Below are 11,198 nucleotides of genomic sequence, written 5' to 3'. Positions count from 1 at the left end.
AAAGAACAGCTTGTACCCATCTCTTGTTTGTATTTCTTGGTCAAGTGGCAGGTTCGATCCAAAGAACAGCTTGTACCTATTTTTTGTTTGTATTTCTTTGGTCAAGTGGCAGGTTCGATCCAAAGAACAACTTGTACCCATCTCTTGTTTGTATCTCTCGGTCAAGTGGCAGGTTCGATCCAAAGAACAGCTTGTACCTATCTTTTGTCCCCTGGTTTGTCTACCCTGTCAATGGCCACCTGAATCCCCAGTGACATGACATGCTCCATAGACTCCAGTCGTTTGTCTTGCATTCATAATCAAAGTATTGCATGGCATTCATGTTTTGAAAATCTAAGAGCGTATTTTTATGTCCAAAAATAGTGCAAATGTTAATATTTAAGTATCTTCGTCCCGTCAAGTCAAAGACCTCGTCTCTTGACTCTCCGGACAAAGAAACTTAAATAGGGGCGGCTGTTATACCCTAATTTTGGACCTAAAAATACTTGTTCAATTCTTCTTTTCTTGCATTTCAAGTCATTTGATATGTCTCTGATCAATTACATCTTTCTTTGCATTTTATTTCAATATTATTTGCAAAATTCACATAGAAGGGTATTTTAGTCATTTCCTATGATTAAAATTTCTTTCAGTCTTTTAAAAATTTGTTTGAGTCCTTTTAATTAGGTTGCATAAGGCTTTACTTCGATTCCATTCTATGTCAAAATCCATTTCAAAAATTGCATTTGAAGTCATTTTGAGTCAGTTTAGCCACTAGGGGCATTTTAGTCTTTTCAAGTGTTAAAGCTCTGTCTAATCTCTTAAAATTGTCTCTGAGTCTTTTAATTTTGCTTGTATAAGTTCTTGCTTTAATTCCCTGTTAAAAATCCATTTCAAAATTTGCATCTGAGTCATTTTTAGTCGTTTTAGCCCCAGGGGCATTTTGGTCATTTTACACAAAATTTCGGCAGAGAGAGGTTACTTTAAAGTACCTCATTTAAGTCGTTGGTTCGTTTTAGTCCGTTTTGTCAATTTTAATCGTTTCACTTTACGTTATTTTCAATTTACATTTTTTACCAATTTTATTTTAATTACTTTTTAGTCCTTTTTGTCATTTTGTGTTTTAGTCCATTTGTTAGTCCAAATAATTTTCAGGTGTCATGTGTCCAAATGCTATTAGTCCACAAAAGTTTGTTAGGGTCCAAGTGCCACATGTCTCTATCCTATTGGTCCAAGGTCAATGAGCTAGCCTATAAATGGGTCAAAGAGTCAACAAAATTTTAATTCAATCATTTTCCACAAAAATTCATAAAAAAAGTCACAAAACCATTTTTTCTTTTTTTCCCTCCTTCTCCTCCACGTAACTAACTTTTTCCACCACTTCCACCACCCTAACAACCTTCTCTCTCAACCCTAACTAACTCTCAACCACCACTTTCCACCACCAAAACCACCATAACAACCTCCCACCACCACCAAAACCACCACAACAAACCTACAACCACATCGACAATCTCCATAACCACCACATCTCGACCGGAATCCACCATTACCGATTCAAAAACCCCAAATAACACTACAACAGCGACGAATTTGTTTCACACCATCCAAGCTACAACGAGTCCGAATCTGTTACGAATGGAACGTGTTTGAAACTGGAATCGATTGGAGCGAATTTGTTGCAAATCCGGAACAGAAACGAATTTGTTACCAATCCGATTGAAACGTGAATTGAACTCAACAACAAAGAATCCAGAATCGAAGAGAAGCGTCCAGATCGGTGGAGGTGTTTGCTGGATCGAAACTTTGTGGAAGCCTTTCGTTTTAAGTTTGTTCGTTCCTCCGATTTAGTTCAGGTATCGTCATTTTTCTTCTCTCGCTCCGATCTGTGTTTTGTATATGTGCATGTAATCATGTCGTCTTGCTACTGGTTCATCCTTTGCTCTCTGTTTCTGCAATCGAATTTGAGTTTAGTGTGAAGGATTTGCGTTTGCGTTTTTGCCGTCGTGTGTATAATTGTTTCGGTTTTGAGTTTTGTTCTTGATTTGAGAAGATTGAAGGGGGGTGACGTGAGGCCCTGTTGTTGTTTTGTGCTTGTGTGTTTAGATATGAAGGATGTCTTTTGAAAGATAAGAGGGTCTTAGTGGTATGTGTTGTATGTTTGAAAATGAAAGAAGAAAAGAAAAGAATGAACGATTGAAGGAAGAAGAAGAAGCTTGTACCAAACTGGTTTTTATGTTACCCTTGCTGGACCGGTTCAGTTGAACCGACCCGTTCCTGAACCGGTCCAGCCTAGTTAACCCGCTCCAGGCCCATATATTTTTCTTTTCTGTTGTTTCTCTGCAGTTTTGCTGAATACACCCTTGCAATGCTTGCTGCACCCCTTGCCTGATTGAATCTTGCACTAGTTTTTTTTTTCCCTAAAAAATTGCGATGTTCGTGTCTTGTTAATTCTAATTGTTCTTAGCATTGATACATGATTAATTTGGATCTAAAAAATGTATGAAGATATGTTGATTTCTTTGTCAATCCATTGATTTTCATTTTTGTTAAAGTGTTGAGAAAAAACTCCAAATTAATCATGTTCTCTTGCATAGTTTTTTTCTTGTGTGTGTTTCTTGAATTTGTGCATATTAAATTTTACCTCCAAAGCATGAAAAATGTATGTGAGTTTCATTCTTGTTTGCTTGTTAAATTTGCACTTGAGTCTTGATAAAAAATGTGGGAATAAATGTGATAACTATGCTTATAGGAATCATTGTGAACATTGTGAAATATTAGTCCTTTTGATTCTTGTATCATGACTGAAAATTTGGCTATGATGTTAGAATCATTGGATTCACATTTCACAAGGTCCATAATGATTTATTTTAGGCATGTTATTATGTCGATCCCTTGCACTTTAATCTTTTCAATTGTTCTTGGTAAATTCTTGGCTTCAAAGTGTGTCAAAACATATGCTCATAATATCTTGGTTATTTTTATGTCATTACCCTATCTTTTCTATGATCTTTACCCTTTCCAAAATGTCTAAAAAATGTCAAGTCTCTTTTATCACTTTTAGTTAATTTTGCTTGTTACTTCACTTTCAAGTCACATTCCCTTTACTATGCCTTTAGTATGTTGTTTCTATTTCACTCATGCTACTAACCTTTTTTGTTTCATGTCTCATCTCCATAAGCATACTTCATTCTTCCATTTTTATTTCATTTTTGCACTTTAATTTTTACCAAGGCTTAGTATGTAAAGACCTAGGAGTTTTGTAATTTCTTTTATGCAATTTTTAATTCTTGCAAGACCATAGCATGTAAACTAGGGCATGATGTAATAAGGACAATGGACTCTAATAATGTACACCGACACAAGCACCGACACATGCACACACATCACTTTAGGTATATGGCTAGGATATGCATGTTTAGATGTATGTTTAGGATTGTATGTTTAGATGAATGCTTAGGATTTACACTTAGAAAAATCAATTTTCCAAAAAATATGAACAACATCACTCAAATATTTTTTTTCTAATAAACCTTGGGATCAAAATCCCATTGAATTTTACTTTTCTTTTCTTAAACAAAAATCTTAAAGAATTTTAATCATACTTAGACCTTTTTGCAAATAACTAATCAAACCTCACATTTTCACAACCTTATGCCCTTGAGGCCTCTCTCTCTCTCTCTCTCATTCTTCAAATTCCAATTTTCAAACTTAAAATCAACCAACAAAAACAAAAACATTTTTTGGAAGAGAACTACGGTGGATTTGATCCCTTAAACGGGTACGTAGGCAAGGAACAAAATTCCTTCAATTCAAATAAAATAAAATTCAAACGCTTTCTTCTCCCTCCAATTCTTCACTTAGAAAACCCTTAGGTGTAAATAACATCTTTCAAAATAGCATTTAAAAATAAAGCGCGCGCGTAGAAAATAAAGACGGTTCCTATAGGATACTATAGTCGTTATGGGTGCCTAACACCTTCCCGTAGCGTAAACAACTCCCGGACCTCGATTCTCAAGGGTTTTGCTTACTTTTTCCCTTCCCAAGAAAAAATAAGATATCACCGGTTAAAAAGGTTCAAACTTAATCAATGTTTGACACCTGAAAACCAAGATAAAACAGATATGCAAGAAGCCAAGATCAGAGAAGACAACTACAGAAAAGATATGGACAAGAAGTATGCTGATGTTCAAGAGCTTCTGAAGAAGATTTTAGAGAAATAAGACAAACCCATAGTTGCACACTTTTAGCTTATTTTTCTGTCTCTTTAGGCTTTTAATATTCTTTGATCATCTCTGTTTCTGATTCAGTTCTTTTCGCTTCTAAGCTTCTGAATTCTTCTTGCTTCTGAATATCATTAACTGTTTATATCATGTGTGTTGTTATTTGCTTTGATAATAATGCTTGCTATGACCTGTTTATTTAAGTTTTTGAAGATGGTTAAATTTGAATTATGCTCTGAACCTTTAAACTTATGTTTTTTCTCATCTCTTCTTTTTGTTTATGTCTTTTTGCTAATGACAAAAGGGGGAGTATATGTGATAGTATTTAAAGGCTCTGAGCCCCATTAATTAATATTTGAAAATTTTGAAAATTTCTATCTTTTTGTTTTACCTTTAAAGGGGTGTATCAAAAAGGGTGAAGTATCAAATTTCAAATAAAATTAATTGAACCATTCTTCTTATCTATAAGTCAATTCTTTCAATTTTTTTTAGCTCTGATATTATTGTGCGAAAAATGAATTTAATTAACCTGGATAGAACATAGGGGGAGCTTACAAACCTCACCTTAAAGACTATCAGACTCAGGGGGAGTTAGAGCTTACAAACCTCAGACTCTGAGCTTACAAACCTCAGAAACCCCAAAAGTCAACTCGTTAATTAGATTAACAACAATTGACAATTTTTAAATACTATTGTTTGTCATCATCAAAAAGGGGGAGATTGTTGGAACAAAATGTGTTTAACAATGAACCTCAAAGAGTTTTGATGATAACAAGGTATTAAAAATTGTAAATTGGACTAGCTAATATTTGTTCAAGTGTACAGGACCACAGTTAAAAAGTTACATCATTAATTGGTTCTGAATGAGCAAATAAAGAGCAAAAGAAAATGAAGCTTAGACGATTCTGAAGGCAATACGCTCCTGAAAGTGGAAAGCGCTCCTGAAGTCAAGCTGCTCCTGAAGATAGTAAAAGCGCTCCTGAAGAAATAGCGCTCCTGAAGAATAGTGCTCCTGAAGACAAGAGGTCCAGAAGCCACATTATCATAAGCTGCATCATCAGAAGCTGCACCATCAGAAGCTGCAGAAGCTGCACCATCAGAAGCTGCAGAAGCTGCTTCATCAGAAGCTGCATCATCAGAAGCTGCCTCATCAGAAGTCATTTCACCAGAAGCTGAAGATCAACTGGATTTGCAGAAGATTTAAAGATTGAAGAATCTACATTGCAAAAGCTGTCTATTGGACTCGAAAACACAGCAGAAAATTAGTGGAACATTGCAACGGTCATTTCAAAGGTGTTTGAAGGCATGTGCTTGCAATTTGGACGAAAGCGTTGACATTGTACTATTGTACGAACTGTACAACCACCTTCTCCACTACTCTGTTTTGTGTCCACGCTACAAGACAAGAAAACAGCTCTAGAATACGGCTTCGCCTGCATAGATGTTCCTTTGGATAAGGAATGGATTTCAAATTGGTTCTTCATAGGACAACAACCAAATCAGGCAAAAGATCATTGGTGAAAGATCAAGCTTCAAACAACGACTCTTTGGTGTGCTGGCAATTTCACAACGTCTCTTTCACACCTCTATATAAAGGAGTGAAGACTTAGAGTTTTGGCAATGCAAGAACGCTGAACGAAAGACTCACAACATTTTTACAAGTGCCAAACCTCTGCTGAAATTGTTCTGCATTCACTTAGAATTTCTGTGTCTCAAAGTCATATCTTAGAAATTCTTAAGTCCATTGAGTCTGTATCTGATTTGTATTGTGAGCACCTCTGATTGTATATCAAGTGTTCAACCTTAAACAATTTTCTGTGTAATTTTGTTTAGTTAGGAAGTCTCTTGCAGTTGTGCTTGAGCAGGAAGTCTCTTGATTGTGTTCTTGAGCAAAGGAAGTCTCTAGCTTGTGTGCTTGAGCAAAGGAAGTCTCTTGCTTGTGTGCTTGAGCAATTGTAATCAGATATTACTCTTAGTGAAATCTCCTTTGAAGTGCAAGGGGGACTGGACTACTTCCGGATTGTGGAAGGAACCAGTATAATTGCTTTGTGTCGTTCTTCTTCTCTCTCTGTTTTATTCCGCTGCATTTAGATTCTGATTATCACTTCAGAAGCTGTCTCACTTAGCTTCTAAGCAGTGTGTTCAGTTTTTAGGAGAAACGAAGATTTTTTCAAAACACAATTCAACCCCCCCTTCTTGTGTTTTTCTCACCTTCACATCTAACTGCCGTTTGGTGGTCGCAACAATAGTTAACTGCATTTGGTCTCTTTTCAATGGTAGTTAACTGCAGTTGTCACAGAGGTATTTAACTACCGTTGTTGGCAGTTGTGCAGCCAATGCATGTTGTATTCTCAACCAAGCCAATTTTTGGCATGTTTATGACTTGTAATTCAGAACGACAATTCCAGGAGAAGTAAAACCAATACAACAACTATTCCAAGTCATAGATAACAACATTACATAATCTTTCATGATTCATTAACATTAAATTAATTCAGCTTTAAATTAACATTGCACGAGTGTTTGAATTTCAACAAAAGTGAAGCATTAGGCAACACATTACACAACAATACACGGATAAAGTTAAAAGTTTATAAAATAACATCAAATCTCTACTGACAATTTGGACAGCTGCAATTATAACGACCCTGGAGCATTAAGTCACCTTTTGAAAGCATATCTCGTTATTTTCATCTTTTTTTCTAAAATGGTGGAAATGGATTCTTAGATGGGCTTGAAGGTGGTTATTGTTGGAAATTGCTCTATAAGCTCGTTACATTGCTCATAAACCCCCCAATAGGTAGCAATATTGAATCTTACCTTTCATTGCACAACTTTGGTATTTGTTATGACACTATGTATGATTATATAGAAAATAAACAATCAAAATACATACATGTATAAATAACAAATTAACAACATGAACCTAAATAATGCCAAGTTACCTTCAAGAATTAGAAAGTGTGAGTCGAGTGTGAGAGTGTTATAAAAGGATATATAAATAATAAATAATATTATAAAAAACGCCTTTGTCCTTGAACTAAATTGGGATGGGACATGATGGTTAACCCGAGGGGTAACCCGAACTCGATCACTATTCGAGTTGTGTCTCTTTCCTATCCCTTTATTTTCGTCCCTATTTATTTTTTAACTGGGTCAAACCCAACCCATTGCGCCCGATCCGGTATGAGTTGTTAGAATGGCCCGGGTTTTTTACACCCCTAATAGTTGTTTAGTTTTGTACTATTCCAATATTAATGTGGTTTATCTGATTGATGTGTGGTGTGAATTTGATAATGTAATTCTGCAATTATGAAAAACAAAACTCTTATGTTTTGTGCAACAGGTGCATCAAATCCTAACAACCAATCTTGGGTTAATTCATACATCACCCCCAAGAGGATCGATGCTTAACTCCCTAACCATATCAATCGGGTGTTAAGACTCGGTTCTGCAAAATTGGGGCATTTAAGGTAGTTTGAAAGGCGTGTGAGCATTTTGAGGGGCCTATAAAGCAAGTTTTATTAATGTATTTAAAATTGGGCTTAATGGTGATTTTAGATTTCATGCATTTCGACCATAATAATGAAAAATACTCAATGCACCCTTTTGATTGCCCGTTGGCCTCCCAAAATTTTGAACATTTCCCTTCACATAACGATCAAGATCTACGATCTAATTGGATCAAAAGATATCTCTTGATCGATTTGAATCGAACGCAACTGTCTAATTTGCGTCAAACTTATACCATAACAAAAGTCTTGTTCTCATGTGTTTTTCATTTGAATCAAACCATAAAATACATACAATATCACTTTCATGTTTTACTTTTTAGACAACTAGTAATTGCTCTTTAGGCAGCTAGTTATGCTAAATACCTTCAACGACAATCAATTATCGTTCGTATCACTTTTTAAATCGATTTAATTACTTTTCAAATCAGTTAAACCGGTTTAAAAAGTGATGAACATAAATAGTTAACTACCTTTCGATAAGTGTGTATGAGCAATTATTAGATGCCCAATGAACAATCCCTAAAAAACTATTTCATCGGATCTTTTAAAAAATGTTGGATGGGTCGAATCTAACCATATAATTATTGTATGGATTAGACGGAAAAACAACAAGATGGATTGGTGAGTCAAATTGTCACCCCTAATTTTGTGGCTATTATTACCCCCAACATAAATGGTCGAGTTCAAAACTTCAACTTAAACTATTTAAAGTGACAAATTAAACAAGTCAAACTTGTAGGAGCGACAAAGAACTTAGTCAACTCAAAAAATAATTCAAAAGTTTATCTTTTTAACAACTGAGTCAACCACACTCTTTTTTCTTTTCTCGAAGAAAAAAAATAGACATTAATATAGCAAAAAATAAAATAAAATAAGAAATTGGAGTAATAATACGAAAATGAATGTCTAACCTCTTATTTGTTTCATCTCGCTCATAAATATAACATTTTTTTCCATTTATAAAATCAACAATATTTTTTTGAAGAAGCTAAAGTAGATTATATAGTACTAAAAGCACTTGGTTTTTCTAGCACAAGATGTTCATCGGAAATCAGAAAAGAAAATATCAAGTTACATCAAAAGTCTGATAAAAGCAAAAAAAAAAAAAAAAAAAAAAAAAAAGGCACAAAAACAAAGAAAGTTACAGCATGAACCCCAAACAAGTTATAATGGTTAAGCCACCATGAATGACAGCTAAAACTAAAATTGATGCGATTTGCTTTCGACCACCGTGAAATCAACAAAATCTCAACCTAAAAAATAGTGGTTTATTATACTCCTATGATCTGCATCATATAGGTATAATTTATACTTTGTATGAACTGTTTTAACGTAATTACACTTATAGTGGAATATCCTAATGTATAATTTGCATGAATTCTTGTCGGCAGTTTTTCCTTTTTCTTTAGGGAAGCCATTTTTTTCTTGTCAATGGTTTATGGGGTTAATGCTCAATCACACGGACCAGAGATAAGTCTCGTATGGATTCAAAGGTAATGTGAAGGGGTAAATCTAAACAATAAACTCATTTCTCTTGGTCGAATAATGAGGAAACAACAATCATTTATATACTTATAGTGATTGCTAGTGCATCACATGTAATTTATCATACACATGTAGTTGATCATAACTTATCCCTAACAAGCTTACTTATAACTTATTATTGATGAATGATGACTTAAGATACAAGCAAAGTAAACTATTTTCTATGCAATCGTTGAGATTGTGATGATGTGGCTTTCTTTGATGTGTAATAAAAGCAGTCTACATTTACTTCACTTATCAATTGTTCATACAGGGGGTGAAGCCTTGTGTTGTAAAGCTGCCCAACAGATATTTTTTTTAATTGAATAGGTCAGTATATTTAATAATTAACTACCTTAATAATATATATTTAGAAATCTCAAATGAGATTATTTGTCGAAATCTATTAAAAATAAAAATATTAATAGATATCTACTTGTTTAATGGATATATTTTGTCTTACTTTGATATTTTTGATCTCTTAAAGAACTATAAAGAGATGTTTATTAACGATAAACATCTCTTTATATTTGGCCCCTTCGTATAAAGGTGGTTTGCTTCGCTCTTGTGTTCATATACAAGAGAGATAAATATTGGGTCTTATTAAGTTATTTACTAACTTAACCACGGTTATTAATATGTTAGATTAGTTTTATATCCGGTTAGAAGGTACGTAGTTAGACAAGTATATAGAAGTTAGTTATCTCTTTGTATTATACAAAAACACTTTTCAGTCAATTCAACACATTATAAGCTTATTTTCAATCCTTCTAATAATAGATACAAATGGGAGATTAACGTCGAAAGAGATAAAATGCCAAAAATCTAATTACGAGGAGTTCAAAACAAAATATAATTTATATTTTAATTTAATCCATTGACTGTGTTGAGTTGAGGAAATCACGGGCTGGGCATTGGTAAACCAATGTGAGGGGTTTGTGGGAAGAAATTATTCTTCTGAAATTGCTCATTCATTGCATCAACGAGAAAGTTAACTGTTGCTTGACATTTTTCAACGGTAGTTAACTCTCGTTCGAATGTTTTAAAATCGGTTCAATCATTTTTTAAATCGGTTCAACCAATTTTAAAAGTGTCGGCGTATCAGCGATAGTTAACTGTCGCTAATGTAGTAAATGAACAATTTCATAAGTTAGATGAGTAATTTTCTTCTAAGAAAATAACAGATGAGTGGATTATAATTATTATTATTATCATTATCATTGTCATAAATCATACAAGATCATACATAAAATAATAATGAGCCACTAGAGAACGAGAAATGAGTGACATTGGTCCGTGGCTTTCTTAAAGTACACGTTATAATAATACTTTTAAATGACTGTATTGTTCATTGTATAAAAGTTACAATTAAAATATCCAATTACGAAGATCCTGCTATATATTTGCACTGCATTCCTTGGTCATGTGATAGTGATTTTTTAAATAAAAAATCGTATGATTTGGGTCCATAAATTATCCCTTTTTTGGTTTTTTGTTACAAGATCAAAATTAGTCTTTTATGTGTACCTTGATAGTAGAGAAAGATCGGCGACTACTCCCCGCCCTCGTCAGTCTTGGATGTTACATACCCACCTGCTTGTGTTTGGTTCGTCTCTGAACCACATCGTATTGGGAGAGTTCTGCTATGATACCACTTGGAACATCCCAGTCTGCTTTAAGGATTGCCGACTGACTCCACAAATCAACACGAGTCTTTCAGCGTGTTGTGTCCTCACTCGTACGCTTTCTGGGAAACTTCTCAGAAGGTCATCCATCCCAAAATTGTTCTAAGTTAAGCACGCTAAATTGTGGAATTCTTATGAAATGAGCTACCGAAAAGAAGATGCATCTTGTTATATAGGCAATATCAAACAATTCTTATAAGCTTTCCTTCAACCATGTAGTCTCATACCTACACGGTCTTAGGATCCCTTTCATTCCGATGTGATTCGGTTCG

The sequence above is a fragment of the Medicago sativa genome, chromosome 4 (genome assembly GCF_051527215.1).
Source record: "Medicago sativa cultivar Bolivia chromosome 4, Bolivia_mono, whole genome shotgun sequence".
Classification (NCBI taxonomy): domain Eukaryota; kingdom Viridiplantae; phylum Streptophyta; class Magnoliopsida; order Fabales; family Fabaceae; genus Medicago; species Medicago sativa.
Note: the sequence above shows the minus strand (reverse complement) of the source record.